Source organism: Salmo salar, chromosome ssa13 (assembly GCF_905237065.1).
Source record: "Salmo salar chromosome ssa13, Ssal_v3.1, whole genome shotgun sequence".
NCBI classification, from domain to species: Eukaryota; Metazoa; Chordata; class Actinopteri; order Salmoniformes; family Salmonidae; genus Salmo; species Salmo salar.
This window is the reverse complement of record NC_059454.1, coordinates 19268026-19293025: the sequence shown is the minus strand read 5'-3', so window position 1 is coordinate 19293025 and position 25000 is coordinate 19268026. Positions and strand designations below refer to the sequence as shown.

The window sequence follows — 25000 nt, the reverse complement described above, 5'->3', positions numbered from 1 at the left end:
CTGCTAGAATCCTGACTAGAACCAAAACATTTGATCATATTACTCCAGTGCTAGCCTCCCTACACTGGCTTCCTGTTAAGGCAAGGGCTGATTTCAAGGTTTTACTGCTAACCTACAAAGTATTACATGGGCTTGCTCCTACCTATCTTTCCGATTTGGTCCTGCCGTACATACCTACACGTACGCTACGGTCACAAGACGCAGGCCACCTAATTGTCCCTAGAATTTCTAAGCAAACGGCTGGAGGCTGGGCTTTCTCCTATAGAGCTCCATTTTTATGGAATGGTCTGCCTACCCATGTGAGAGACGCAGACTCAGTCTCAACCTTTAAGTCTTTACTGAAGACTTATCTCTTCAGTAGGTCCTATGATTAAGTATAGTCTGGCCCAGGAGTGTGAAGGTGAACGGAAAGGCTGGAGCAACGAAACGCCCTTGCTGTCTCTGCCTTGCCGGTTCCCCTCTCTCCACTGGGATTCTCTGCCTCTAACCCTATTACAGGGGCTGAGTTACTGGCTTACTGGTGTTCTTCCATGCCGTCCATGGGAGGGGTGCGTGACTTGAGTGGGTTGAGTCACTGACGTGGTCTTCCTGTCTGGGTTGCCCCCCCCCCCTCTTGGGTTGTGCCGTGGCGGAGATCTTTGTGGGCTATACTCGGCCTTGTCTTAGGACGGTAAGTTGGTGGTTGGAGACATCCCTCTAGTGGTGTGGGGGCTGTGCTTTGGCAAAGTGGGTGGGGTTATATCCTGCCTGTTTGGCCCTGTCCGGGGGTATCATCGGATGGGGCCACAGTGTCTTCTGATCCCTCCTGTCTCAGCCTCCAGTATTTATGCTGCAGTAGTTTATGTGTCGGGGGGCTAGGGTCAGTCTGTTACATCTGGAGTATTTCTCTTGTCTTATCCGGTGTCCTGTGTGAATTTAAATATGCTCTCTCTAATTCTCTCTCTCTTTCTCTCTTTCTTTCTTTCTCTCGGAGGACCTGAGCCCTAGAACCATGCCTCAGAACTACCTGGCATGATGACTCCTTGCTGTCCCCAGTCCACCTGGCCGTGCTGCTGCTCCAGTTTCAACTGTTCTGCCTGCGGCTATGGAACCCTGACCTGTTCACCGAACGTGCTTGTTGCACCCTCGACAACTATTATGATTATTATTATTTGACCATGCTGGTCATCTATGAACATTTGAACATCTTGGCCATGTTCTGTTATAATCTCCACCCAGCACAGCCAGAAGAGGACTGGCCACCCCTCATAGCCTGGTTGCTCTCTAGGTTTCTTCCTAGGTTTTTGGTCTTTCTAGGGAGTTTTTCCTAGGGAGTTTTTCCTAGCCACCGTGCTTCTTTCACATGCATTGCTTGCTGTTTGGGGTTTTAGGCTGGGTTTCTGTACAGCACTTTGAGATATCAGCTGATGTACAAAGGGCTATATAAATACATTTGATTTGATTTTGATTGTGTGTGTGTGTGTGTGTGTGTGTGTGTGTGTGTGTGTGTGTGTGTGTGTGTGTGTGTGTGTGTGTGTGTGTATTTCCTACAGTAGTGTGTGTGTGTGTGTGTGTGTGTGTGTGTGTGTGTGTGTGTGTGTGTGATTTCCTACAGTAGTGTTTGTATGTGTATTTCCTACAGTAGTCTCTGTGTGTGTGTGTGTGTGTGTGTGTGTGTGTGTGTGTGTGTGTGTGTGTGTGTGTGTGTGTGTGTGTGTGTGTGTGTGTGTGTGTGTGTGTGTATTTCCTACAGTAGCGTGTGTGTGTGTAACAGCTGGCCCCAATAGTTGTCTTCTCACTTGATCTCTCTCTCTCTCCCCACACAATTCCTTACACTCTCTTTCTTTTATACACTTTGCTCACCCTTTCTTTCTCTCTGTCACCCTTTCTTTCTCTCTGTCACCCTTTCTCTCTGTCACCCTTTCTTTCTCTCTGTCACCCTTTCTCTCTGTCACCCTTTCTTTCTCTCTGTCACCCTTTCTTTCTCTCTGTCACCCTTTCTTTCTCTCTGTCACCCTTTCTTTCTCTCTGTCACCCTTTCTTTCTCTCTGTCACCCTTTCTTTCTCTCTGTCACCCTTTCTTTCTCTCTGTCACCCTTTCTTTCTCTCTGTCACCCTTTCTTTCTCTCTGTCACCCTTTCTTTCTCTCTGTCACCCTTTCTTTTTCTCTGTCACCCTTTCTTTCTCTCTGTCACCCTTTCTTTCTCTCTGTCACCCTTTCTTTCTCTCTGTCACCCTTTCTTTCTCTCTGTCACCCTTTCTTTCTCTCTGTCACCCTTTCTTTCTCTCTGTCACCCTTTCTTTTCTCTGTCACCCTTTCTTTCTCTCTGTCACCCTTTCTTTCTCTCTGTCACCCTTTCTTTCTCTCTGTCACCCTTTCTTTCTCTCTGTCACCCTTTCTTTTTCTCTGTCACCCTTTCTTTCTCTCTGTCACCCTTTCTTTCTCTCTGTCACCCTTTCTTTCTCTCTGTCACCCTTTCTTTCTCTCTCTCACGCTTTCTTTATTTCTTTCTCTTCCTTTATCTTAGCAATTCTCTCCTCAATGTTTTTGATCTTCTTTCCCCATCTCTGACCTTTACCTCTTTTCATGTCTTTCAGTCTCCCTCTGAAATGTTAGTAATAATCTCCTATCTCTCTGTGTCTCTCTCTCACACTCCCCCTATCTCTCTCTGTCTGTCTCTCACTCTCCCCCTATCTCTCTCTGTCTCTCTCACTCTCCCCCTATCTCTCTCTGTCTCTCTCACTCTCCCCCTATCTCTCTCTGTCTCTCTCACTCTCCCCCTATCTCTCTCTGTCTCTCCCTCTCCCCCTCTCTGTCTTTCTCTCACTCTCCCCTTTTCTCTCTGTCTCACTCTCCCCCTCTCTCTCTCTCTCTATCTAGCCCTCTCCCACCTCTCTGTCTCTCTCTCACTATCCCCCTCTCCTCTCTCTCCCGCCCCCCTCTCTCCATGTCCCCTCTCTCCCTCTCCTCTCTCTCTCCGTATGTCTCCCGCCCCTCTCTCACTCTCTCCCTCTCTCCCTCTCCTCTCTCGCTCTGTATGTCTCTCCCCTCCCCCCCCTCTCTGTCTGACATCTCTGTCGCTCCCTGGTCTGTTTCCAGACAGTTAATAGGCAGAGAGGAGGATCACCACCATAACATTACAGCTTCAGGTAGCCCAGACTCATTCATTTTCCCTGTCCCTCTCTGGCTGAGGGCTATGCAAGGTGCACACCCACACCCACACACACCCACCCACCCACACACACACCCACACACACACACACCCACCCACACACACACACCCACACACACACCCCCCCACACACACACCCACACACCCAGACACACACACACACCCAGACACACAAACACACCCACCCAGACACACAAACACACCCACCCAGACACACACACACACACACACACACACACACACACACACACACACACACACACACACACACACACACTAGGACTAAACGTCCCTTCTCCATTCGATAGCACAAAGTGCACTACAGAGCATTCTCTATGAGCCAAGAATCCACACACAGCACAGCTCAACTGTGACGGTATCTTGTTACCAAAGAGGATATGACACGCTTTAAACAGCAGAATCAACCCCAAACCCAATACTCACTGATTTCTGCTGTATAATCGTGCATCTTGAATAGACTTCCATTGATTCTAGAGCATTCTGTTCCACTGCCAGACTGTCTGGTATGCCTCACACCATTCTAAAGAAGCCATAGAAGTTAACTAAACCTTGTTCTATCATTCTATTGGCCCAAAACCAACAGTCTGCTCACTCTCATCCAATCACAGGAGCTCTGGATGACTGAACTTCCATCTAGAATCATGAGAAATCAGGCCCACTGGTGAAATGATATCACGTAGGAGCTGCTGAGGCCAAAAACACACATTGCTCTGAAAGGGATGAAATTCCTAGACAGTTTCCCACGTACTACATTATTAGTACGACACATAAAAGGCTATAGCTCGCTCTTGTTCAGGTTATCATTACATCCATATGATTACCATGTATACATAACACACATCCAGACACAGAACAGAAGTTCAGACAGTGCAATGTCTTAGTCAATGACTGTGACTCACACACACACACACACACACACACACCACACACACACACAGTCCTCCCCCCTCCTCCACTCCCCATCGCCTCATCCTGCCAAAAGGAGGTGTGACTAGAAGGAAAAGGAATCTCATACATACTCACCAGCACCAGACAGAGAAACCCACAACAATTCCATTTCTCCCTCAAAACAAACATTACTAATCTATAACTCCTATCGATTTTGTGTTTTCACCACTGAGAGAGTTTAAAGGGGTGGACATCGACAGAGAGGAGAAAGGCTTTGGGACAGATGAGAGAGCGGGAGGGTAGAAAGAGAGAAGAGATAAAAGAGAGAGAGAGAAAGTGTGAGAGAGAAAGTGAGAGAGAGAGAAAGAAATAAAGAGAGTAGGTGAGTGAGTGAGTGAGTGAGTGAGTGAGTGAGTGAGTGAGTGAGTGAGTGAGTGAGTGAGTGAGTGAGTGAGTGAGTGAGTGAGTGAGTGAAAGAGAAATAAAGAGAGTGAGTGAGAGAGAGAAAGCTTCTATAAAGAGAAGCTTGGTCAGCAGAAGCCGTCTGTGTGGTGGCTGGAGACTAGGGTCTACACCGTTGGTAGCCTGACATCTAAGAACCGCAGATACACACGCACACACACACACACACACACACACACACACACACACACACACACACGAGTGCACGAGTGCACACTCAAAGAAACAAGCAGCCAATGCTCAGAGAACAAAAAGCCCTCCATCCTATGTCACTGGTGAGCTGCCACCCCACAACCCCAGTGTCCCACCACACAGGCAGCAGACCAACAGGCTGTGGGACAGGCTATCGGCTCCTGGGCCTAGTAGTAGGGCTAGGTTAGGATTGGGTGAGGGAAAGATGGTTATTAGATCTGTGCCTAAATGCAACTTCTATCCAATACTCAGGGGGCTCTGTTAAAATTAGAGGTCGACCGATTAATCGGAATGGACGATTAATTAGGGCCGATTTCAAGTTTTCATAACAATCGGTAATCGGTATTTTTGGCCACCGATTTGCCGAATAAAAAAAATAATAATAATAAAATTTTAAAACCTTTATTTAACTAGGCAAGTCAGTTAAAGAACACATTCTTATTTTCAATGACGGCCTAGGAACAGTGGGTTAACTGCCTTGTTCAGGGGCAGAACGACAGATTTTTACCTTGTCAGCTTGGGGATGCAACCTTATGTTAACTAGCCCAACGCTCTAACCACTTGCTTTACGTTGCCAAGGTAAGTTGCTAGCTAGCATTAAACTTATCTTATAAAAAAACAATCAATCAATCATAAACACTAGTTAACTACACATGGTTGATGATATTACTAGTTTATCTAGCCTGTCCTGCGTTGCATATAATCGATGTGGTGCGCATTCGCGAAAAAGGACTGTCGTTGCTCCGACGTGTACCTAACCATAAACATCAATGTCTTTCTTAAAATCAATACACAAGTATATATTTTTAAACCTGCATATTTAGTTAATATTGCCTGCTAACATGAATTTCTTTTAACTAGGGAAAATGTGTCACTTCTCTTGCAAACAGAGTCAGGGTATATGCAGCAGTTTGGGCCGCCTGGCTTGTTGCGAACTGTGAAGACTATTTCTTCCTAACAAAGACAGCAGACTTCGCCAAACGGGGGATGATTTAACAAAAGCGCATTTGCGAAAAAAAGCACAATTGTTGCACGACTGTACCTAACCATAAACATCAATGCCTTTCTTAAAATCAATACACAGAAGTATATATTTTTAAACTTGCATATTTAGCTAAAAGAAATCCAGGTTAGCAGGCAATATTAACCAGGTGAAATTGTGTCAGTTCTCTTGCGTTCGAGCACGCAGAATCAGGTGTCATGACGTTGGCCTGTGGGTAAGGTTTATGACCCCCCCCCATAAATACCTTTTACCACTTCCCCTCTCTGAATCTACTGAAGGACTTGAATAGCCTGTGTTAAATATAGAGAGTCTGGGAACATCAAACAAATGGGGAAAGGTACCACATATTTTGTTAATAAAACCAGTTGGAAATATGCTTGGGAACGTAATGAGTATGTATGTCAGTTCGGTTGTCATCTGAGACATTATGACTGATGACAGGATGACATAAACTGTATCTGAGAAAGTATTCGCTCTCTAGTTATCAGAGTCACATGGAATTGTTATGCAATTGAAATGTTTGATATTGAAAATGTTTGTTAAGAGATGAAATGTAATTTTAGCTTCCGAATGAGAGATTTGGGTTTTCATAAGGAAAGTGCCCTGCTCGATCAGTGGCCCAACCCTGTGAAGAGACAGGGGTTATAAACGATGAAACACCTCCCTCCCCCTCTCCACTATATAATCCTTTGACGAAAAGATAACCAGGTAGTTCCAGTACGGGAGGTCTGCAGCCTCTACGTTAGAAGGACACACATGTCAAGAACAGAACTAAGCCAACCTCGGCGTGAGCTTTGGTGGCGAATGGTATGAACTTTGAGCTTATTCACTACAGAAGTGCTACTTCCTAGCCGTTGAGTTAGCAGCGGCCGCTGCTTACGTGGGCTAGGAAAGGACGGACGACGGATCCAGTCTAACAACCAGACGAAGATACCACCACGTATCCAATTGACCCCCTTTGACATTCTTCCGAAAACAGGGAGATCTGTTGGCCAACACTGCCAGCATCTATGACCAACCTACCGAAGCGCAGCTCAGAGTAAATATTTATTGCATTTTCCTTTTCCAAATGGGCGGTAATTTAGAATGCATAAGATAATGTATTTACGATAGCATAGCTGCTGTTTCTCTGTTCCTAAATCTTCCCGCTCTTTCATTCAAGCCCAACCCCCTTTCCTTTGTGTAACCAGCCGTCATATCTGTTCCGTCTACCGGGACGTTTTCTGTATGACATCATTGTATTCTGTGTATTTGTAATTCTGTGTGATTAGTTAGGTATTTAGTAAATAAATAATTAAACCCAATTTTGTATTGCTGATTCAACTTGTTAGCCAGGGTTCGTGAAGATAGCTAAGAACTTACAACTTTCATTATGAGACTGAAAATAAGACAAGGGTTAAGATTGACTGCTATCGTTGTAAAATATTACAAAGTATTTTAAGAGTTTATTCGGAAGATAACAGCTCTATAAACGTTCTTCCGTGGTGCACCGACTTTCTAGTTAATTACATTTACATGATTAGCTTAATCAGGTAATATTAATTACAGAGAAATCATTTTATAAGTTAGCATGTCATATCACTTAATCCTGCATAGCCAAAGACACGACACAGGGTATACAGAATCTGGCTCGTTGCGAACTAATTTGCTAGAATTTTACGGAACTATGAAATAACATTGTAGGTTGTGCGATGTAACAGGAATATTTATTTAGACTTATGGATGCAACCCGTTAGATAAAATACGGAACGGTTCCGTATGTCACTGAAAGAATAATGTTTCCGAGATGATAGTTTCCGGATTTGACCATATTAATGACCTAAGGTTTATTATATTATAGTTAAGTCTATGATTTGATATTTGATAGAGCAGTCTGACTGAGCGGTGGTAGGCAGCAGCAGGCTCGTAATAGTCAAAGATATATGGTTTAGAGAGAAATAGTCGACGCGTCATAATTCCTGTAATAACTTGCGGCTGAACTTGAAAGGGGTTCCTTCGTTATTTTACCGTTCATGTCTTCCATAGAGAATGTCTTGATCTACTTCAAATAAGGTCTGTGTTTTGTGCTTAAACCGCCTCGGCGTTTTGATACCCGTGTAAATCTCACTAGGTAACGTTTGTCAACATATTTTCATAAATCCACTCTACAAAAAAATGTATCTTCGCTTATATTGATCAGAGTTATATCCTATGGATATCTACACAGTTATAAAATTGGCAAGGTGGTGTAAGCCTAAACCAAACACAGACCTTATTTTAAGTTAATCTAAAAATATCCTATGGAATAAATGAAGGAACCGCTTTTCAGATTTTGCTAGAAGGTGTCATGGGAATTATGACTTGCACTTTGCTAGTCAATTCTTACCATGCCCATTATTAAAATAGGATTTCCTGCATATAGAAATTACAGTTTTTGTTTTCAGCATTCATCACAGGTAACTTAAACTCTATTTTTATTATTCAAATAGTTGAGAGTATTTGTCTCCTAAACAGACTCTTCAGTATCGTTGTCACTTCAGAGCTGTGTGTGTTTGTATATATATATATATACACACACATATAAAAAAAACCAGCATAATAATCGGCCGATTAATCGGAATCGGCTTTTTTGGCCCTCCAATAATCGGTACCGGCGGTGAAAAATCATAATCGGCCGACCTCTATTTAAAATACTTTGAGAAAAGCAGACTCCCAGCTCCATATCTTTTAAGGTAATCCTATCATAGTATGTCATCATGGTTATACAGCGCTCTCTCTAATGGTGCTGGTATTTCCCGTGGTTAGAACCATACGTCCATGACTCTGGTATTTCCCGCGGTTAGAACCATACGTCCATGACTCTGGTATTTCCCGTGGTTACAACCATACATCCATGACTCTGGTATTTCCCGTGGTTAGAACCATACCTCCATGACTCTGGTATTTCCCACGGTTAGAACCATACGTCCATGACTCTGGTATTTCCCGCGGTTAGAACCATACGTCCATGACTCTGGTATTTCCCGTGGTTACAACCATACATCCATGACTCTGGTATTTCCCGTGGTTAGAACCATACCTCCATGACTCTGGTATTTCCCGCGGTTAGAACCATACGTCCATGACTCTGGTATTTCCCGCGGTTACAACCATACGTCCATGACTCTGGTATTTCCCATGGTTAGAACCATACGTCCATGACTCTGGTATTTCCCGCGGTTAGAACCATACGTCCATGACTCTGGTATTTCCCGCGGTTAGAACCATACGTCCATGACTCTGGTATTTCCCGCGGTTAGAACCATACGTCCATGACTCTGGTATTTCCCGTGGTTACAACCATACGTCCATGACTCTGGTATTTCCCGCGGTTAGAACCATACGTCCATGACTCTGGTATTTCCCGTGGTTACAACCATACGTCCATGACTCTGGTATTTCCCGTGGTTACAACCATACGTCCATGACTCCGGTATTTCCCGTGGTTACAACCATACGTCCATGACTCTGGTATTTCCCGTGGTTACAACCATACGTCCATGACTCTGGTATTTCCCGTGGTTACAACCATACGTCCATGACTCTGGTATTTCCCGTGGTTACAACCATACGTCCATGACTCTGGTATTTCCCGTGGTTAGAACCATACGTCCATGACTCTGGTATTCAGGCACACACACTACACTGTTAGAATAAAGGTGCTATCTAGAACCTTAAAGGGTTCTTAGGCAAACCCTTTGAAGTACCCTTTTAAAAAAAATATATATATTTATTGAATATTCAAAACATACAATATACTTGCAGAGAAGCCGCTCAACAACTACATCCTACCAGTCATCCAACAGACTCCCATTCAGAGCGACACACAGAAGCATCCAGGGTCAATGCCCTGCTCAAGGGCACGTTGACAGATCTATCACCAGGCAAAAAAACGTGAACCCGAACCCTCCAAGATCCCCCCCCACAGTTCCCCAAATAGCTGTCCCTCAACCATTCGAGACCCCTCCCACAGTCCCCCCAGGAAGAAAAAAAATGATCAAATAAATACAATTAATTCCATTCCCCACCCCCCAAGAACCCCCCAATGCACCAACCAAGAGAATGAACTAAAGAGAAAAAAGGAAAAGACAAAGGACATGAAGGACAACTGAAGTCATAACAGCAGTGCCAACTGTATATGTTTGTGTGCATGTCTAGCACTATTACATGTATGTGTGTGTTCTTGTACGCGTTTATTTGAATGAGAGAGTGTGTTTATGCATGTGCACAAACAACTGCATGGCATCAGCCTCAGTACCCTTTTGGGTTCCATGTACAACCCTTTCCACAGAAAGTTCTACATGGAACCCAGTAAAATTATACTTGAGTAAAAGTCTAAAAGTATTTTGTTTAAAATATATTTAAGTATCAAAAGTAACAACCTGGAATTGAACCAGGGACTGTAGTGACGCCTCTTGCCCTGAGATGCAGTGCCTTAGACTGCTGCGCCTCTCGGGAGCAAAACAAATCATTTCAAATTCCTTATATTATATAAACCAGATGGCACCATTTTCTGTTTTTTTATTTATTTACGGAAATCCAGGAGCACACTCCAACATTCAGACATAATTTACAAACTTAGCATGTGTGTTTAGTGAGTCTGCCAGATCAGAGGCAGTAGGGATGACCAGGGATGTTCTCTGTTTAGTGAGTCCTCCAGATCAGAGGCAGTAGGGATGACCAGGGATGTTCTCTGTTTAGTGAGTCTGCCAGATCAGAGGCAGTAGGGATGACCAGGGATGTTCTCTGTTTAGTGAGTCTGCCAGATCAGAGGCAGTAGAGATGACCAGGGATGTTCTCTGTTTAGTGAGTCCTCCAGATCAGAGGCAGTAGGGATGACCAGGGATGTTCTCTGTTTAGTGAGTCTGCCAGATCAGAGGCAGTAGGGATGACCAGGGATGTTCTCTGTTTAGTGAGTCCTCCAGATCAGAGGCAGTAGGGATGACCAGGGATGTTCTCTGTTTAGTGAGTCTGCCAGATCAGAGGCAGTAGGGATGACCAGGGATGTTCTCTGTTTAGTGAGTCCTCCAGATCAGAGGCAGTAGGGATGACCAGGGATGTTCTCTGTTTAGTGAGTCTGCCAGATCAGAGGCAGTAGGGATGACCAGGGATGTTCTCTGTTTAGTGAGTCTGCCAGATCAGAGGCAGTAGGGATGACCAGGGATGTTCTCTGTTTAGTGAGTCTGCCAGATCAGAGGCAGTAGGGATGACTAGGGATGTTCTCTGTTTAGTGAGTCTGCCAGATCAGAGGCAGTAGGGATGACCAGGGATGTTCTCTGTTTAGTGAGTCCTCCAGATCAGAGGCAGTAGGGATGACCAGGGATGTTCTCTGTTTAGTGAGTCTGCCAGATCAGAGGCAGTAGGGATGACCAGGGATGTTCTCTGTTTAGTGAGTCTGCCAGATCAGAGGCAGTAGGGATGACCAGGGATGTTCTCTGTTTAGTGAGTCTTCCAGATCAGAGGCAGTAGGGATGACCAGGGATGTTCGGTTGTTAAGTGCGTGAATTTGACTATTTTCCTGTCCTGCTAAGCATTCAAAATGTAATGAGTACTTTTTGGTGTCAAGGAAAATGTATGGAGTACAAAGCACAATATTTTCTTAAGGAATGTAGTGAAGTAAAAGTAGTCAAAAATAGTAAAGTAAAGTACAGATTCCCCCCAAAAACGACTTAAGTAGTACTTTAAAGTATTTTTACTTAAGTACTTTACACCACTGCAAATAACCTTTTTGGAAACTTTATTTTCTAAGAGTGTAGTCTATTCCAGACAGACACCCTCTCTGGCCACATCCTGTCATGGTAGCTGTGTTTCGGGTATGGCAGAATCACAACCCAACCACATCACTTAATCTCTATGAGGACTACAATGTGAGGACTCCATGCTGCTTCTGCTACTGAAGGAATCCATCTCCCAGGTTTTGTATAAAAACAGGAGTAAAACCACTGGCCTGCTACGCTGGAAATACATAGTATGTGTATAGAATGCCTCACACAATACTGTACTTATGACGCTATTTGCTGGTTTGTCTTAAACATTTATTTTACTGTATCTAAATTAGGCCCGTTAGTATTGTTAGTTACTAGTTATTATACTGGTTAGTATCGTGGCAAGACAAAGCGGATTTAACTTCTTTAGGAAAACAGCCGTAATATTGGAAACAAACATCATTATGTTAATGATAGTTAGTCCCCCAAAAAACATGTTCCAACCTATAGCACACACTATTATACTTACGCCAAGTTTTTAAAGGAACAAAGAGTTTGGCACACTTTGTATTTTCATTTTTGCCATGGGAAAAATATTGCGATACTGGTACCGTCAAAGCCTTAATCTAAATGTGACTTTATACGTGGCAAGTGACTCAAAATGTTTTTTCTGGGTAGCCTGGATCCCAATTGTTCTTGTTCACTTCACAATAACAGCGCAACGGTACCTGAGAAGAGTTCGGCAACAGCCACTATTACAGCGCCAGCTGAGAGAACACCAATGGAAACACTGTTAGGAGTACTATGAGGGTCATTGAAGCCATTCTCCTCCAGACACCTGCTTAACTTTAGCTTCCTCTCCACCTGGGGACAGGGGACAAGTTCTCTTGGCTTGGCTATCTATACAGTAGAGTTCCGTAGTGTTCAATACATGAATACAGTACTATTCTACAGTCCCATGTCCCTTGGTATTCACAGGAAATGTACAGAAACCCTGTGGTAACACTGGGTACTTTCCAGTCACCGTAAGTGAAAGAGCCAGCACACTAATAGGGCTACAATATAACCCAAACTACCACTAGCTGTACACTAACAGCAGGATAATAGCAGCAGGATGCGAACAGCAGGATAATAGCAGCAGGATGTTTACAGCAGGATAATAGCAGCAGGATGTTAACAGCAGGAGAATAGCAGCAGGATGTTAACAGCAGGATAATAGCAGCAGGATGTTAACAGCAGGATAATAGCAGCAGGATGTTAACAGCAGGATAATAGCAGCGTTAGGATGTTAACAGCGGGAGAACAGCGTTAGCGACGATAAACGAGCAGGAGGACGTTAGACGAGAACAGCAGGATGATAACAGCAGGATGACAGCAGGATGATAACAGTAGGATGATAACAGTTGGATGCTAGCAGCAGGATAATAGCAGCAGGATGTTAACAGTTGGATGCTAGCAGCAGGATAATAGCAGCAGGATGTTAACAGTTGGATGCTAGCAGCAGGATAATAGCAGCAGGATAATAGCAGCAGGATGATAACAACAGGAGAATAGCAGCAGGATGGTAACAGCAGGATAATAGCAGCGTTAGGACGATAACAGCAGGAGAACAGCGTTAGGACGGCAACAGCGGATGATAACAGCGTTAGGACGTTAACAGCAGGATAATAGCAGCAGGATGTTAACAGCAGGGATAATAGCAGCGAGGACGTTAACGGCAGGATAACAGCGGCAGGATGTTAACAGCAGGATAACAGCGGACGGGACGTTAACAGCAGGATAAGCAGCGTAGGATGTAAACAGCAGGATAACAGCGAGGATGGTAACAGCAGGAGAAGCAGCGCAGGACGTTGACGCAGGACGCTAACAGCATGATGGTAAAAGCAGGATGATAACAGCGAGGACGGTAGCAGCAGGTTGGTAGCAGCAGGATGACGGTAGCAGCAGGACAGCAGCAGCGGGACGGTAGCAGCAGGACGGCAGCGTTAAGAACGGCGAGCAGCAGGTTAGCGAGCAGAAACGGTAGTAGCGAGGACGGCAGCAAGAACGGTAGCGGCAGCGGGTATGGCAGCAGCATGGCAGCGTAAGAAAGTTGGTAGCGGCGGTGTAGAACGGTAGAAGCGGCAGGTTAAGAACGGCAGCAGCAGGGTTGCAAGGACGGTGGCAGCAGGTCGGCAGCGGAAGAACGGTAGAGCAAGGCCGGCAGCGAAGAAACGGAGCAGCAGGTCAGGCAGCGGGACGACGCCGGCAGCAGGTGGCAGCGTTAAGAAACGGAGAGCAGGCGCGTTGAGAAACGGCAGCAGAACCAGCGCAGCGACGAGGGCAGCAGGTCGGCAGCGTTAAGAAACGGCAGCAGCAGGTCGGCAGGCGAAGAAACGGAGCAGCAGGCAGCGTTGCAGGACGGTGGCAGCAGGTCGGCAGCGTAAGAAACGGCAGCAGCGGTCAGGCGAGAAGAACGGCAGTAGCAAGGTCGGCAGCGTAGGACGAGGGCGTAGCAGGCCGGCAGGTAAGAACGGCAGCAGCAGGTCGGTGCAGCTAAGAACGGCAGCAGAGGTCGGCAGCGTTAAGGACGGCGGCAGCAGGCTGCGCGTTAAGAACGGCAGCAGCAGGCCGGCAGCGAAGAAACGGCAGCAGCGGGTCGGCAGCAGTTAGGACGAGGGCAGCAGGTCGGCAGCGAAGAACGGCAGCAGCAGGTCGGCAGCGTAAGAACGGCAGCAGCGGCGGCAGCGTTGGGACGGCAGCAGCAGGTGGCAGCGTTAAGAAACGGCAGAGGAGGCGCGGAGAACGGCAGCAGCAGGTCGGCAGCGAAGAAACGGCAGAGCAGGTCAGGCAGCAGCAAGAACGGCACCAGCAGGTCGGCAGCGTTGGACGGCGGCAGCAGGTCGGCAGCGTAAGAAACGGCAGCAGGTCGGCAGCAGCAAGAAACGGCAGCAGCAGGGGCGCGAGCGAGGACGTCGGCAGCAGGTCGGCAGCGAGAACGGCAGCAGCAAGGTCGGCAGCGTAAAGAACGGCAGCAGCAGGCAGCGTTGAGGACGAGGGAGCAGGTCAGCAGCGTGGAACGGCAGCAGAGGCCGGCAGCGTAAGAAACGGCAGCAGCAGGCCGGCAGCGAGCGACGGCGGCAGCAGGTCGGCGAGGTAAGAAACGGCAGCAGCAAGGTGGCAGCGCAGAACGCAGCAGCAGGTCAGGCAGCGTAGGACGAGAGGCAGCAGGTCGGCAGCGTTAAGAACGGCAGAAAGGTCAGAGCGTTAGCACAACGGCAGCAGCAGGCCGGCAAGCGTTAGACGGCGGCAGCAGGCTGGCAGAGCGAAGAACGGCAGCAGCAGGTCAGGCGCAAGAACGGCAGCAGCCGGTCAGGACGACGAGGGCAGCAGGTCGGCAGCGTTAGCAGAACGGCAGCAGCAGGCCGGCGGCGCAAGAAACGGCAGCAGCGGCCGGCAGCGTTACGACGGCAGCAGCAGGCCAAGCGTAAGAAACGGCAGCAGAGGGCAGGCGAAGAACGGCAGCAGAAGGTCGGCAGCGCGAAGAAACGGCAGCAGCAGGTCGGCAGCCGCTAAGAACGGAGAGCAGGCGGTCGGCAGCAGCAGGGCAGCGTAAGAACGGCAGCAGCAGGCGGCGTGCGAAGAAACGGCAGCAGCAGATCGGCAGCGTGGTATGGCAGCAGCAGGCGGAGCGAGAGAAACGGCAGCAGCAGGTCGGCGTAGCAGAGAACGGCAGCAGCAGGTTGGCAGCGAAGAAACGGCAGTAGCAGGTCGGCAGCGAAGAAACGGTAGCAGCAGGTCGGCAGCGCAAGAACGGCAGCAGCAGGACGACAAACGAAGGATTAACAAACGAGGACGGGAGCAGCAGGCCGGCAGCGTTAGGACGGCAAACAGTTATGACGATGTAGCTAGGACGACGTGCAGGACGACAACCGTTAGACGCCAACAGCAGGACGATAGCGGGACGATAGCGTAGACGCCAACGAGCGACGACAGCGAGGACGCGCGGCAGGACGTCAACGCACGACGCCAAAACGAAGGACAAAAGCTAGCGACGACGCAGTAGGATGATAACAGCAGGATGCTAACAGCAGGATGATAGCAGCAGGATGACAGCAGCAGGATGTTAACAGCAGGATGCTAACAGCAGGATGATAGCAGCAGGATGACAGCAGCAGGATGTTAACAGCAGGATGGTAGCAGCGGGATGTCAGCAGCAGGAGATTGACAACAGGATGCTAGTAGGAGGATGAAAGCAGCAGGAGGATGACAGCAGGATGCTAGTAGGAGGATGAAAGCAGCAGGAGATTGACAACAGGATGCTAGTAGGAGGATGAAAGCAGCAGGAGGATGACAGCAGGATGCTAGTAGGAGGATGACAGCAGCAGCAGGATGCCAGCAGGATGCTAGTAGGAGGATGAAAGCAGCAGGAGGATGACAGCAGGATGCTAGTAGGAGGATGATAGTAGCAGGAAGATGACAGCAGGATGCTAGTAGGAGGATGATAGTAGCAGGAAGATGACAGCAGGATGCTAGTAGGAGGATGATAGTAGCAGGAGGATGACAGCAGGATGCTAGTAGGAGGATGATAACAGCAGGATGACAGCAGGAGGAGGATGACAGCAGGATGCTAGTAGGAGGATGATAGTAGTTGGAGGATGACAGCAGGATGATAGTAGGAGGATGATAACAGTAGGATGCTAGTAGGAGGATGATAACAGTAGGATGACAGCAGGATGCTAGTAGGAAGATGATAACAGTAGGATGACAGTAGGATGCTAGTAGGAGGATGATAACAGTAGGATGACAGCAGGATGCTAGTAGGAGGATGATAACAGTAGGATGCTAGTAGGAGGATGATAACAGTAGGATGACAGCAGGATGCTAGTAGGAAGATGATAACAGTAGGATGACAGCAGGATGATAGTAGGAGGATGATAACAGTAGGATGACAGCAGGATGCTAGTAGGAAGATGATAACAGTAGGATGACAGCAGGATGCTAGTAGGAAGATGATAACAGTAGGATGACAGCAGGATGATAGTAGGAGGATGATAACAGTAGGATAATAACAACAGGATGATAACAGTAGGATAATAACAACAGGATGATAACAGTAGGATAATAACAACAGGATGATAACAGTAGGATAATAACAACAGGATGATAACAGTAGGATAATAACAACAGGATGATAACAGTAGGATAATAACAACAGGATGATAACAGTAGGATAATAACAACTAGGATAATAACAACAGGATGATAACAGTAGGATAATAACAACAGGATGATAACAGTAGGATAATAACAACAGGATGATAACAGTAGGATAATAACAACAGGATGTCAGCAGCAGGATAATAACAACAGGATGATAACAGTAGGATAATAACAACAGGATGGTAACAGTAGGATAATAACAACAGGATGGTAACAGTAGGATAATAACAACAGGATGGTAACAGTAGGATAATAACAACAGGATGGTAACAGTAGGATAATAACAACAGGATGATAGCAGCAGGATAATAACAACAGGATGGTAACAGTAGGATAATAACAACAGGATGGTAACAGTAGGATAATAACAACAGGATGATAACAGTAGGATAATAACAACAGGATGGTAACAGTAGGATAATAACAACAGGATGGTAACAGTAGGATAATAACAACAGGATGGTAACAGTAGGATAATAACAACAGGATGGCAGCAGCAGGATAATAACAACAGGATGATAACAGTAGGATAATAACAACAGGATGTCAGCAGCAGGATAATAACAACAGGATGATAACAGTAGGATAATAACAACAGGATGGTAACAGTAGGATAATAACAACAGGATGATAACAGTAGGATAATAACAACAGGATGGTAACAGTAGGATAATAACAACAGGATGGTAACAGTAGGATAATAACAACAGGATGATAACAGTAGGATAATAACAACAGGATGATAACAGTAGGATAATAACAACAGGATGATAACAGTAGGATAATAACAACAGGATGATAACAGTAGGATAATAACAACAGGATGGTAACAGTAGGATAATAACAACAGGATGATAACAGTAGGATAATAACAACAGGATGATAACAGTAGGATAATAACAACAGGATGGTAACAGTAGGATAATAACAACAGGATGGTAACAGTAGGATAATAACAACAGGATGGTAACAGTAGGATAATAACAACAGGATGATAACAGTAGGATAATAACAACAGGATGGTAACAGTAGGATAATAACAACAGGATGATAACAGTAGGATGACAGCAGGAGAAGCAGGATGATAACAGTAGGATAATAACAACAGGATGATAACAGTAGGATAATAACAACAGGATGGTAACAGTAGGATAATAACAACAGGATGATAACAGTAGGATAATAACAACAGGATGATAACAGTAGGATAATAACAACAGGATGATAACAGTAGGATAATAACAACAGGATGGTAACAGTAGGATAATAACAACAGGATGATAACAGTAGGATAATAACAACAGGATGATAACAGTAGGATAATAACAACAGGATGATAACAGTAGGATAATAACAACAGGATGATAACAGTAGGATAATAACAACAGGATGATAACAGTAGGATAATAACAACAGGATGATAACAGTAGGATAATAACAACAGGATGATAACAGTAGGATAATAACAACAGGATGGTAACAGCAGGATAATAACAACAGGATGATAACAGTAGGATAATAACAACAGGATGTCAGCAGCAGGATAATAACAACAGGATGATAACAGTAGGATAATAACAACAGGATGATAGAGGATGATAACAGTAGGATAATAACAACAGGATGATAACAGTAGGATAATAACAACAGGATGGTAACAGTAGGATAATAACAACAGGATGATAACAGCAGGATAATAACAACAGGATGATAACAGTAGGATAATAACAACAGGATGATAACAGTAGGATAATAACAACAGGATGGTAACAGTAGGATAATAACAACAGGATGGTAACAGTAGGATAATAACAACAGGATGTCAGCAGCAGGATAATAACAACAGGATGATAACAGTAGGATAATAACAACAGGATGATAACAGTAGGATAATAACAACAGGATGATAACAGTAGGATAATAACAACAGGATGGTAACAGCAGGATAATAACAACAGGATGGTAACAGTAGGATAATAACAACAGGATGATAACAGTAGGATAATAACAACAGGATGGTAACAGTAGGATAATAACAACAGGATGGTAACAGTAGGATAATAACAACAGGATGTCAGCAGCAGGATAATAACAACAGGATGATAACAGTAGGATAATAACAACAGGATGGTAACAGTAGGATAATAACAACAGGATGGTAACAGTAGGATAATAACAACAGGATGGTAACAGTAGGATAATAACAACAGGATGATAACAGTAGGATAATAACAACAGGATGATAACAGTAGGATAATAACAACAGGATGATAACAGTAGGATAATAACAACAGGATGATAACAGTAGGATAATAACAACAGGATGATAACAGTAGGATAATAACAACAGGATGATAACAGTAGGATAATAACAACAGGATGATAACAGTAGGATAATAACAACAGGATGATAACAGTAGGATAATAACAACAGGATGATAACAGTAGGATAATAACAACAGGATGATAACAGTAGGATAATAACAACAGGATGATAACAGTAGGATAATAACAACAGGATGGTAACAGTAGGATAATAACAACAGGATGATAACAGTAGGATAATAACAACAGGATGATAACAGTAGGATAATAACAACAGGATGATAACAGTAGGATAATAACAACAGGATGATAACAGCAGGATAATAACAACAGGATGATAACAGTAGGATAATAACAACAGGATGATAACAGTAGGATAATAACAACAGGATGGTAACAGTAGGATAATAACAACAGGATGATAACAGTAGGATAATAACAACAGGATGATAACAGCAGGATAATAACAACAGGATGATAACAGTAGGATAATAACAACAGGATGGTAACAGTAGGATAATAACAACAGGATGGTAACAGTAGGATAATAACAACAGGATGATAACAGTAGGATAATAACAACAGGATGGTAACAGTAGGATAATAACAACAGGATGGTAACAGTAGGATAATAACAACAGGATGATAACAGTAGGATAATAACAACAGGATGGTAACAGTAGGATAATAACAACAGGATGATAACAGTAGGATAATAACAACAGGATGATAACAGTAGGATAATAACAACAGGATGTCAGCAGCAGGATAATAACAACAGGATGATAACAGTAGGATAATAACAACAGGATGGTAACAGTAGGATAATAACAACAGGATGATAACAGTAGGATAATAACAACAGGATGGTAACAGTAGGATAATAACAACAGGATGATAACAGTAGGATAATAACAACAGGATGATAACAGTAGGATAATAACAACAGGATGGTAACAGCAGGATAATAACAACAGGATGATAACAGTAGGATAATAATAACAACAGGATGATAACAGTAGGATAATAACAACAGGATGATAACAGTAGGATAATAACAACAGGATGATAACAGTAGGATAATAACAACAGGATGATAACAGTAGGATAATAACAACAGGATGATAACAGTAGGATAATAACAACAGGATGATAACAGTAGGATAATAACAACAGGATGATAACAGTAGGATAATAACAACAGGATGATAACAGTAGGATAATAACAACAGGATGATAACAGTAGGATAATAACAACAGGATGATAACAGTAGGATAATAACAACAGGATGGTAACAGTAGGATAATAACAACAGGATGGTAACAGTAGGATAATAACAACAGGATGATAACAGTAGGATAATAACAACAGGATGGTAACAGTAGGATAATAACAACAGGATGATAACAGTAGGATGACAGCAGGATGATAGTAGGAGGATGATAACAGTAGGATAATAACAACAGGATGATAACAGTAGGATAATAACAACAGGATGGTAACAGTAGGATAATAACAACAGGATGATAACAGTAGGATAATAACAACAGGATGGTAACAGCAGGATAATAACAACAGGATGATAACAGTAGGATAATAACAACAGGATGGTAACAGTAGGATAATAACAACAGGATGATAACAGTAGGATAATAACAACAGGATGATAACAGTAGGATAATAACAACAGGATGATAACAGTAGGATGCTAGCAGCAGGATGGTAACAGTAGGATAATAACAACAGGATGATAACAGTAGGATAATAACAACAGGATGATAACAGTAGGATAATAACAACAGGATGATAACAGTAGGATAATAACAACAGGATGATAACAGTAGGATAATAACAACAGGATGATAACAGTAGGATAATAACAACAGGATGATAACAGTAGGATAATAACAACAGGATGATAACAGTAGGATAATAACAACAGGATGGTAACAGTAGGATGCTAGCAGCAGGATAACAGCAGCAGCAGGATGCCAGCAGGATGCTAGTAGGAGGATGAAAGCAGCGGGATGACAGCAGGATGGTAGTAGGAGGATGAAAGCAGCAGGAGGATGACAGCAGCAGGATCACAGCAGCAGGATGTAAGCAGCAGCAGGATAATAGTAGGAGGATGAAAGCAGCAGGAGGATGACAGCAGCAGGATGGCAGCAGCAGAATGAAAGCAGCAGCAGGATGACAGCAGGATGCTGGTAGGAGGATGAAAGCAGCAGGAGGATGACAGCAGCAGGATGACAGCAGCAGGATGACAGCAGGATAATAGTAGGAGGATGAAAGCAGCAGGAGGATGACAGCAGCAGGATGATAGTAGGAGGATGAAAGCAGCAGGAGGATGGCAGCAGCAGGATGAAAGCAGCAGCAGGATGACAGCAGGATGCTGGTAGGAGGATGAAAGCAGCAGGAGGATGACAGCAGCAGGATGGCAGCAGCAGGAAAAAAGCAGCAGCAGGATACTAGTAGGAGGATGCAAGCAGCAGGAGGATGACAGCAGCAGGATGACAGCAGCAGAATGAAAGCAGCAGGATGAAAGCAGCAGCAGGATGAAAGCAGGATGCTAGTAGGAGGATGAAAGCAGCAGCAGGATAACAGCAGGATGCTAGTAGGAGGATGAAAGTAGCAAGAGGATGACAGCAGGATGCTAGTAGGAGGATGAAAGCAGCAGGAGGATGACAGCAGGATGCTAGTAGGAGGATGATAGTAGCAGGAGGATGACAGCAGGATGCTAGTAGGAGGATGATAACAGTAGGATGACAGCAGGATGCTAGTAGGAGGATGATAACAGTAGGATGACAGCAGGATGCTAGTAGGATGATAACAGTAGGATGACAGCAGGATGCTAGTAGGAGGATGATAACAGTAGGATGACAGCAGGATGCTAGTAGGAGGATGATAGTAGCAAGAGGATGACAGCAGGATGCTAGTAGGAGGATGAAAGCAGCAGGAGGATGACAGCAGGATGCTAGTAGGAGGATGATAGTAGCAGGAGGATGACAGCAGGATGCTAGTAGGAGGATGATAACAGTAGGATGACAGCAGGATGCTAGTAGGATGATAACAGTAGGATGACAGCAGGATGCTAGTAGGATGATAACAGTAGGATGACAGCAGGATGCTAGTAGGAGGATGATAGTAGCAGGAGGATGACAGCAGGATGCTAGTAGGAGGATGATAACAGTAGGATGACAGCAGGATGCTAGTAGGAGGATGATAACAGTAGGATGACAGCAGGATGCTAGTAGGATGATAACAGTAGGATGACAGCAGGATGCTAGTAGGAGGATGATAACAGTAGGATGACAGCAGGATGCTAGTAGGAGGATGATAGTAGCAAGAGGATGACAGCAGGATGCTAGTAGGAGGATGAAAGCAGCAGGAGGATGACAGCAGGATGCTAGTAGGAGGATGATAGTAGCAGGAGGATGACAGCAGGATGCTAGTAGGAGGATGATAACAGTAGGATGACAGCAGGATGCTAGTAGGATGATAACAGTAGGATGACAGCAGGATGCTAGTAGGAGGATGATAACAGTAGGATGACAGCAGGATGCTAGTAGGAGGATGATAACAGTAGGATGATAACAACAGGATGCTAACAGCAGAATGCTAGTAGCAGGATGATAACAACACAGGCCACATGATGGAATAACATTGTCATTACTCACTAGTGAACCACCGCCAAGTCAGTTTGCCTCCTCCCTGACAGGACCACAATGAAAATGACCCTAACTTTTTTCCTGTTTTTACCCTTGCCTGTTTGGAAGGCATGTACGGTTCCTGTCCTATCTGAGAGGTCATACAGTACCTCAAAGAGTTATGACTAGAACTGTATTTTGTACATTAAAATACCTAAACAAACCAAATCTCACAAGTGTTGCTAGCCCCCCCCCCTTCTGTCTCCCTCCCTCTTTCTGTCTTTCCTGTTGTGGCTCTGATTGCCAGTGCTGTGGAGAACCAGGGGCGGGACAGGCTAACAACTTATCACACCAATCTGATTGATTTATAAGCAGCTGTTTATTGGCAATAAAGACGGGAATGTATAAACCACTGCACACTGAGAACTGGGAATACTCTGGGTATCCATCAGTCAACTGGTGTGTTAGTTACCATTGGTCCAGCCAGAGGAAGTTAAACATTAACTAAACAGTCACAGGAGGGTCAGAGAAAACAGAGCTTAAACATTAACTGACCAGTCACATGAAGGTCACAAGAAGAGAGCAGTGCATAAAACATAACGACGGCCAGGACAATTACCTGACCATGTGACTTGACCAAGGAAAGCTGTGGGAAGCTGTTCTGAACTACAACAAAGACCCAGAGGTATCCCTGGGCAGGTGACGTGCTACACACAGAATAAAGAAAATACACTTTGGTTGACTCAATAAAGCATTTTTGCCTCATCATGATGATGTGGCCGATGACACTTTGCTTCTCGAAAGTCAAATATCTTGAAAACTTGACTACTGACATACGTATCAACAGTGGACTAATGAAAAATGAAAGACCAAAAGGTAGTTGAGTGGATTTTGCCTTTAAGCAACAGACATCCTCATTAGTATTCACCACTTATTGTGGTCTACGTTATATTTCCATATTATCTTAGATTCAAATGATATGCGACTGAATGGGGAGGTAGGGACAAACAGCCTCATTGTCATGACACACACACCATCTTCACCAAACACACACACACACACACACACACACACACACACACCTATGGGGGAACTATTTTCCCCTCACTCTCTCCCTCTCTCTCTCCCCCTCACACTCTCTCTCTCCCCCTCACCCTCTCTCTCCCTCACTCTCTCTCTCCCCCTCACTCTCTCTCTCCCTCTCCCCCTCACGCTCTCTCTATTTTCCCCTCTTCTTTCCTAAGGTGCCAAATCTGTCTTGCAAAATTAGCCCTTCCACTCTGCCAAACAGCAGTCTGACTTAAAAGAAAGATTCACCCATTTCCAATGTTAAATCGTTTCTGTGCATCTGTGAGTTCTATCGATTCCCGGTGTCATTTCATGTTTTCATGTTTATCTGAGTTATTGCTGTTCAAGCAGGTAGAAATGCAGCTGTATGATGTAGCACCATGTTAAAGTCACTCTCACTACATTAAACATATCATACATGTCAGGTTAAACACTGTCGCTGTCATAACGCGGGAGGTTGTCTTCTCCTGAATGTCCCTTGAGAAACGTGCAATTGAACAGAGGGTCCACCACGTTTCTCCTGTTTGTTTTCCTCTTTAGTCCAGGGTGCATTGCATGGAGCTGTTGCATGGCCGTTGTGAATGTCAGACTCCACTCTGCAAAGCACACTGATCTGCAGGTTGAACATGGTGAGATTGTACACTCCTAAATTGATAGTACAGTTAGTTTAAGCGAATTTACAGCTAACTAGCTACTTCACATGCTAATATTAACTGTGGTATTATTGTGTGTAGTTACCTAGCTAGTCAGCCAGCCAATAGAGAGAGCATTGCATTGTGAATTTTGAAGTCGACTTGAGCTGCAACAGATTTCCACAATGATATTACTGTTATTTAACACTGTAAATTGCAGGAATTTGTGGTTTTGAGTGGATTTTTCCTTTAATGAGCATGCTCACACACACACACACACACACACACACACAACGGCTAAAACATTCACATTCACTGTACATAGCTGAATATTAACAGGAAAATGTCATATTCAGGGGATGTCTCGGAGTCTAAAGCTGCTGGGCTCTCATTGGTCAGGCCTCAGACTCGGTCATATTAGACAAGGCATAGTTGTCCAAGTATATCTTGTAGTTTTAGTCATCATGATCTTCTGCTTAATTAGATTGGAATTAGATTCCACAGGTTACTCCATCCAAAGACTTGCTTGCTATGCAGATGGCTTGAATTTGTACTCATGTCAATTATTACTAGCATGGACAGCTTGTTAGTATATCTGGATGGGTTACTGACTGACAGAGGGAATAGATTGAACCAAAATGTTGAGACTTGCCGTAGCTTCACTTGTGGTCAACGACTGTATAA

At 44.5% G+C, this 25000-nt stretch overlaps 1 protein-coding gene across 3 annotated transcripts in view; it reads right to left on the bottom strand.

Annotated features, from left to right (window-relative positions):
* The window catches only part of LOC106566583 (zinc finger protein 512B), a 92235-nt gene that overhangs the window by 58945 nt on the left and 8290 nt on the right, over window positions 1-25000 (bottom strand). The gene's annotated exons all lie outside the window — the stretch shown is intronic.